Genomic DNA, 8,146 nt, shown 5'->3' on the forward strand with positions numbered 1-8,146 from the left:
AATTATAAAAATATAATTAATTTTATATAATACTTGATATTTCTCAAATTATATGCTACACACACACACACACACACACTACACACGCAGAAAAGCACTCATAAACAAAATAAAAAAATATATAAAAAAAGTGCTTGCTAAACAAGCATGGGGTCTTGAGTTTCAATCCTAGCACCCTTAGGAAAAAAGTTGGACACAACCCTGTGTACCTGTAGTCTGGGCACTGTCAAGGGTAGTGACAGGAGAATCGCTGGGCATTGCTGGCCACCAGCCTAGTTTCAGGTTTCATGAGAGACCCTTGTCTCAAGGGAATGAGGCAAAAATGATAATAAAGTAAGGAACCTGGCATCCTTCTGTTGCCTCTGCATTGTACCTGTAAATGTACACACACCACATACGTACAAACACATCTGTACACAAACATACACTGCACACACAGCACTTATGCATATGCACACATACAAAATAAATAAAGATATAACTAATTAAAAAAGGTGGGTCCTCGGTCATTCATTTAGAGAAAGTTGTTTGTTTAGCTGCTCACAGTACTCTCTGGCTTGGACCCCTTTTATTGCTTCTATATACCCAAGATAGCAAAGAACAAAGAACTGAAAGTTACAGAAAAGCCTTACTCCATACCTCAAGTTTTACTATGCTGAAGAAACATTTTCACATGTCTGGTGGCATACACTTTCTTTGAGCATTTGCATCTCTGCCTTTCTTTGCCTAGCCTGATTAAAATAGCATTAAAATAACAGTGTGAAAAATTTGGATGGCAGAAGGAAAAATAAACACAATTAAAAGATTTTGATTCAGTATGACATATGTTTATGAAACTTCTGGGTACAGACCAAATATATATCTTTGTCAACAATTTATTTTAACTTATTTAAAAATTTATAGGCTAAGTAATTTTTTAAAAAGTCATTTTTTTTTTGGCCAGGTGAGGTGGTGCATGCCTTTAATCCCAGAACTTGGGAGGCAGAGGCAGGCAGATCTCTATGAGTTCAAGGCCAGCCTGGTCCACAGAGTGAGTTCCAGGACAGCCAGGGCTACACACAGAGAAACCCTGTCTATACCACCCGCCAAATTCATTTATTGTTGTTGAGACTAGGTCTTCCCGTGTTTCTCAGTGTCTTAGTTATTTTTCTGTTGCTGTGAGAGACGCCATGTCCAAGGAAACTTAAAGAAGAGAGAGTTTATTGAGATTTACAGTTTCTGAGGGAGAGTCCATGACCATCATGGCAGGAACATGGCAGCAGGTAGGCAAGCTTGGTGCTGGAGCAGTAACCGACAGCTTGGTGCCCCGATCCACAAGAATGTGGCTGAGGGAGATCACTGGGAAGGGCATGGACTCTTGAAACCTCAATGCCCACTAGTGACACACCTTCTCCATGTAGGCCCTCCTAATCCTTCCCCAACAATTCCACCAACTGGTGATCACGTATTCAAATATATGAGCCTATGGCAGACATTCCCTAAGCCATCACATCCAGGATAGCCTCAAATCCTCCATCCTCCTGCTTCATGTTAGTAGCTTTGCAAGTGGGCATAGTGCACACTAACATGCCATGCTAAGTAGTCTAATTTTGGTTGTATTTGTTTTTCTTTCTGTCAGGCAGACCTAGAATGCAGGATCTGAATGCTGGGATTGCAGGTGTGTTCTGCCAAACCCAGATACATTTATCAGTTCTTAAACAAGGGTAGAATTTATGGTGGGTGGGACTAAATGAAAAGCTTTTAAACGATCGGAGAAGCCTTTCTTTATAATTCATTAATCCCCATAAGCTGTTGGTGGTTTTCTGTTGGCTCAGTGGCCACACATGAATCTACTGATATTTTAATTCTCATTGTGACCCCACAGTCCCTCACTCAGGACTGGCCACTCGGGCTGTGGTCTGGTGTGGCTTCTGATTCTGTGACCCTGCTCTGCTGCTGCCACAACCTGTAGGTTTAAGTTAAGTCTCTATTGTTCTCATCTCCAACACACCCGGCAGCAAAGAGATGGGCTGACACGTGCAGTTTTAGGCCAGACCAAGCCTGAGCCAGGCTCCACAGTAGTTCAAGGACAGGGACTGGGACTTGTCCAAGTCTGTCCAAAAATGAAAAACTGTAGCTTTGACTAACCCATGACTAGCCCTAGCCAATTAAGATAAACTGATAAGATTTCCACTTGCTTAAACCAATCATACCTAAAATGACCTAACTTCCTTAGACACTCCCCTCAGTAATACCTAAAAGGCTTATCCTTCTCGGGGTCATTGGCATCTTGCCTTCCTGTAGGATGGTCGGCCCTGCATGCTGGTATAATAATAAAAAAAAAAACTCTTTGCTTTTGCACTGGATATGGTCTCTTGGTGGTCTTTGCGGGTCCTGATGCTGGGTATAACAAAAGGCTGGGGTGAAAACCTGCTAGCTCAGAGAGATTGAGTAGCAACTAGCTGACCTTGCTTTTTGGCTGGAGACACAGCAAGAGACACATCTCTTCCCTTATCCACCAAGAGGAAGTCTAAACTCCAGTCCCGCCCTTTCCTTCCTGTGCTTCTGCTCTATCCAGATTGCTGTCTTCTTTAGGCCAAGTCCAGCAAGCCAGTGACTGGCTCCGTCCTCAATTCAAGGTATCACTTTAGTGTGTAGTCTCAGAAGTGTTAGAGTACAGTCAAAATATCCCCCAAGTTATTCCCCACTTATTGATTTTAAATTGTTGAAAAGTCTATTTTGCCTGTGCCGGAAGCAATACCATGAGACCCTCTAAAGGTGAATTTCAATGTACTTACATGAGGGCAAGTCTTTCTCCATGTTTTCTCAAGTCCCTGTGATCCCAGTGACTAGTCTTTCTTTCTCTCCCGTCTTCACTGACACATCTTACAATTATCAGCCACACCTACTGTATCTTGATTATTAATTCATCCAGCTTCTGTTACAAGGGATCAAGCAGTTATTCCTTTTGAACAGTCACTTCCCTACAAGGCTGGAAATAACTGACAGCAGACCCCCAGCCTCTGTAAACACAAGCGGATGTGCTGCTGTGCAGGCACCTTTTGTCACTTACTTTCTGGTTGTTGGGATTTATTTATTTTTTGATGGACGGGTATATTACAAACCTGTGGACCTTGCCAGGTTTTCAGGTATCAACTCAAAAAGCCTTGCTGGAAAGAATGCTTGGCACTGCAACACAGAGAATGCCCAACGATGCATCATATATTTTTAATAGATATATGTTTTAATAAACATTTGCCTCCTAAAGCAATGGCTTTTCAAATAAGCTTTCGCCTTGAGCCATGTAGCTACCCAGCTGTGAGTTTTACAAGGCGACAATCTCCACATCATTAGATGTTATGACTAATGCCCCAGCAACGGAAATCATAGCTATTTACATGCACATAAAAAGTTAAAATGACATTTAAGGTGTACTTCACTCAGGAAAGGGTGCTAGTAAAACAATGCCATGATTTGCTTGTTGATGTCTTATAGAGTTCCTTTGCAAAACAAAAGGCAAATTAGAAGACAGCCCTACACAGACACCCAATATCTGGGCAACCTTGACAGCAAGCCAAGGTTGCCCTTGACAGCAAGCCAAGGTTGCCCCGAGCTCCGACCTCACTGCCTGTGGACGCCTCTACTTCATGAAGACTTCGGTTGATCTGCTAGCTGTATATTCACAGCCTTTTGTATGTAGCGTCACTGTATCCCTTCAATTTTCTGTCCCGTTCTCCTGATTCCAACATGGAATTTGTTTGCCTCAAACACTTGGTGAGTCTGTTGTGAATTTTACTAGAGAAATTGAAAGTAATTTTGTACCTTAAAGTAGTGGTTCTCAACTGTGGGTCACGACCCCTTGGGAGGTCGAATGACCCCTTTGCAGGGGCGGCCTAAAACCACCAGAAAACACAGATATTTACATGACAATTCATAACAGTAGCAAACTTCCAGTTATGAAATAGCAATAAAAATTTATGATTGGGGTTACCACAACGTGAGGAACTCTACTAAAGGCTGCAGCATTAGGAAGTTTGGGAACCATTGCCTTGCAGCTTTCTGCTCTTTTTCTGGTCTCGCCTACCTCTTTTTTTAAATTGTCTTCCTCCCCCTCTTTAACATTTCTCTCCATTTTGCTCAGAGCAGAGTTTGCCTCCACCTTTCCCTACTCTTGTCTCATATTCCGACAGTTACTTCTCAAAGTTCCAATCTCAGTGCTAATCTCAAGCAAACAGTAACCATTTTCCCATCTTATTTCATGACCAAAGACTTATTTTCTGTCCAAAGTTTTTCTTCTCTCGTAGCCACTGAAGTAGACACTGATGAGAAATTTTTCTTCAAAGCCTCTCTTGCCTTTCTTATCTTCTGGGCATGTGCAGGAAGGAAGCGAAGGAGGAAGAGCAGCAAGAACAAGATCTTAGGATGAGCAGCTGCTAGAGAGGAAGCCAGCATTTCCTTTCCTGTCTCTAGTGCAATGTGAAAATGTTCAGCACAAAGGAGGTTTGCCCCTCCACAGTCTAACTTGTGTAACCCCAGAACCTCATGAGTAAGCAATCCAATCTCATCTTTTTTCTTTTACTGTAAATCTCTATCATCCAAAAGATCAAGGAGTGACCATCTTCCTTCCTCGTTATTCTGGCTCACTACACAGGAAGGAGCTTTGCAGGTGGGAAATGTGGGACAGAGTAACTGTTCTTCTTGCCACCTCTGGCTTCTTCCAGGTGACCTCTCCAATTAGAAGAGTAAGATGAAGGTATTTGACTCAACTCTAAATTTTCTATAAATAAAAATTTAAAGCACAGCTTATCTGATGGGACTCTGATTATGCCAAGTGTAAGCAATTTGCTTCTGGTTACATGACTTAGGAGACTGTGCTGAAATGTATTTTATTTTAAAATCAAGATTTATGGGTAGATTCTCCTTTAACACCGCTCGTAGATGCAGACATTATCCCAGCCCTGGACAATGTGGGATGGTTGGTGAGTATCTCAGACATCCTTGAATAATGCAGCTGGTTGGTGGAGTATTTCTTTACCCCGACTTTTATTTGGCACGTTTTCAGAATGATGCCGGAAGAACTCTTACTCTCTGAACTTGATGACGAAGCTTTAGTCCCAGAAACCATTTCAAGCAGCGATTGGTTACTACCGCACAAAATAGGGGCAATCTTCCATTTTCTATGCTCTTATATTTTATGTCTTATGTCCAATCATTTTTGGCTTCTTTTGCTTTAATTGCAATAGTATAATTGGATCCATACCTTGTTCTTAGTCATTTAAAATGACTGGAACATTTTTTACAATGAATGAAACAATCTTGAGACCTTTTTTTTAGTTCCCTATAGTTTTGTTAATGTTTACAAAATAGAAGAAAGCAGGTTACTGGGTACCAAGATAATAGAGTTGTCTTTCTGCCAATGCAAATCTCAGATGGGTGAATTTGGTTGCTCCCAAAAACTGAAAAGCTAGTCCTTTTGATTTGATTTCCCTGTCCCATGCTATCTGTAGGAATCCTGGGCTCACAACGCGACCATCCTGGTACCTGCTTCTCCTTTGCCTGAGGTCCATCACCCAGCCCTGTTTGCACAACACACACTCAGCTTCAGCTAAGTCTTGAAAGACTTTGCAGGTTATGACATTCCCCTAAATGTGCTGAGGTTTCCTTAACCTTTCATAAAACATTGTGATCTTTATGGACTGTATCATATTGTGCAGTAATGTGCTTTATTGTCCACAGAATAAGCTTTTCTTAAAGATAATTGGAAAGCTGGAAATGGCTGCTATCGGCTGATTTTTAAAAAATACATTATTTCTGAAATAGGGCTGGTGTAATAATGACCCTATCTGTTCAAGATTTAAGATTTGTCTTGGCAGAGAAAATTGATCCATTTCACCTTTGTCTAATGGAAATTTTTATCTAGGATTATCTGTTTATGTAAATGAATGTCCCCGTGAAAAGGGAACTTGAGGGGGCTGTAAATCTTGGTGACACTCAGTTTCATAGGGGAGAAATTGGAAAGGATTCTAGTATTCATCTGCCCGAAATTGGTTATAAAAACAAAATTATCTTCGCATACCTGCAGCATCTGATGTTTTCTGAAATTTCATTATATTTCTGAATAATCCAGAGAGTCGTGGGAATAGTGCTTTGACATGACCTCAATCAGGAGTTGTTTTTACTTTTTAAATTTTATAGTCACTTGCTAATGTGTTTGCTTTCCTGCCTTTTTAAGGATGAGATTGTTTTCTGTACCAGGTTAGGAGTGTTGAGCCATCAAGGGCTAGTTATCTGTAGGTAAATGAAATGAAATGTATTAGCAGACTATCCACGATTTTCTCTCTAAAAATATCATGACTAATATAAATTTTGTCTGTGAATCAAAATGTTGGGGTCTGAATCAGAACTGCTGTACATTTAAACAATGTGTTTTCACAATGATTGTTGGACCACACTTACTTGTATTAGAAGTTACAATGTAACAGTTTGGTTTATTTTTCAAGTCAAAGAGAAAAGAAAGACAAAACTCATCATCATCATCAACGTTACTTTTTAATTTCTTCTTTGAAAATGAATGTGTAATTCCTCTATAGAGACCGCTAACTTCCTTACCCAATGCCTATTGGAATTCCACTGTTTTCTGTTCCTCTTGCGGTTGTTTCTTCAAAGTCTCTCCCCTTTCCATAATATTTGAGCTGTTTCATTGGGAGTCAAACAAATGGCGTTACGTTGTATTTAAGATGATGTAAATGTTCTATTTAACAGTGTGACGCAGGGACTGAAAATTGTCAAGAACTTGTAGTTTTACAGCATGGTTTCTTCACAACAAGCAGTGTGCACTGAGCAGCCAGGAGGAGTGCTTGCTGCCTGGAATACCAACTCTACCACTGCTATGCCCATGGACATTTGTTTCATTGCTATTAGTAGGTTATTAGTAAGTCCAGTAAAATTAGCAGAACTAAAATAATGTTATTTTGGAAACTCACATCCAGGTTTATCACTGCATCTGCCTTTTAGTATTAAATGGACACACACACACACACACACACACACACACACACACACACGTAGGCTATAGAGTCTCTGTTTTCAGGGCACTGAAGGAAAGTGTGTAGTGTGTGGGTAAATATGAATCAGTTATACTGGAAAGAGACTGAAGCTAGGGGTGGGAGACTTAGGGAACCATGGTGAGGTCACTGTAGTCTCCTACCTCATTTCTCCTTATAAAGAAAACTGAAAACCTGTGCCATCCTGTGACACAGGTTACCTTGTTGATAATTGAGAGGAAGAGACCAGGGGCTTGTCAGTGGCTACACAACATTTTAGGGCTTCTCTCTCTCTCTCTCTCTCTCTCTCTCTCTCTCTCTCTCTCTCTCTCTCTCTCTCATTCTTCCCCTTTCTTTCCCTTCACCCACCTCTCTTTCCCATCCCTCATCCAGTGTTCCCCCATGTAGCCACGGCTAGTCTTAAAATCTCCAGATCCCCTTGTCTCAGCATCTAGACCACCAGAATGACAGGCATGTGGCATCATCCTGCCTAGACAGAGCTTGTTTGGAGCATGTACACAGGATATTTACTGGATAGAAATTATCCAAAATATTAGTTTAATGCCTTGGTGTTTAGTTGGATGTATAAAATCCAATTGTTTTATATATATAATATTCTGTTCAATGTTAAAAATCCCTGAATGCCAGCTTTTGCACAAGAGGACTAGGAAAAATTGTGTTTGAATTGTTTTTCATTATTGTATTCGTGGCTTTTTATTGTCAACATGACATGACCCTAAAGCCACCTGGATAGGGGAGCCTCAACTGAAAAATGAACTTGATCTGATTAGCCTGTGTCTGTGTATGGGAGTGACTGTCTTGATTGGTGGTTGAGGTTGGAGGGCCTGGCCCACTGTGGGCAGCACCATCCCCCGGCAGCTGGGTCTGGGTTGTAGAAAGCTGCTGAGCATGAACCAGCGAGTGAGCCAGGAAGAAGCATTCTGCTGTGGTTGGTTTTTGCCTTGATTTCTGCCCCAACTTCTCCCAGCAATAGACTAGGCCTGGAAGTGTGAAATGAAATAAACCCTTTGTCCTTGAGTTGCTTTTGGTCATGGTGTTTATTCACAGTGACCATCAGGACTTAATGAGAGAATGAACGCTAAAATGTTTTGACAACTGTCAAC

The sequence above is a fragment of the Microtus ochrogaster genome, linkage group LG1 (genome assembly GCF_000317375.1).
Source record: "Microtus ochrogaster isolate Prairie Vole_2 linkage group LG1, MicOch1.0, whole genome shotgun sequence".
NCBI lineage: Eukaryota > Metazoa > Chordata > Mammalia > Rodentia > Cricetidae > Microtus > Microtus ochrogaster.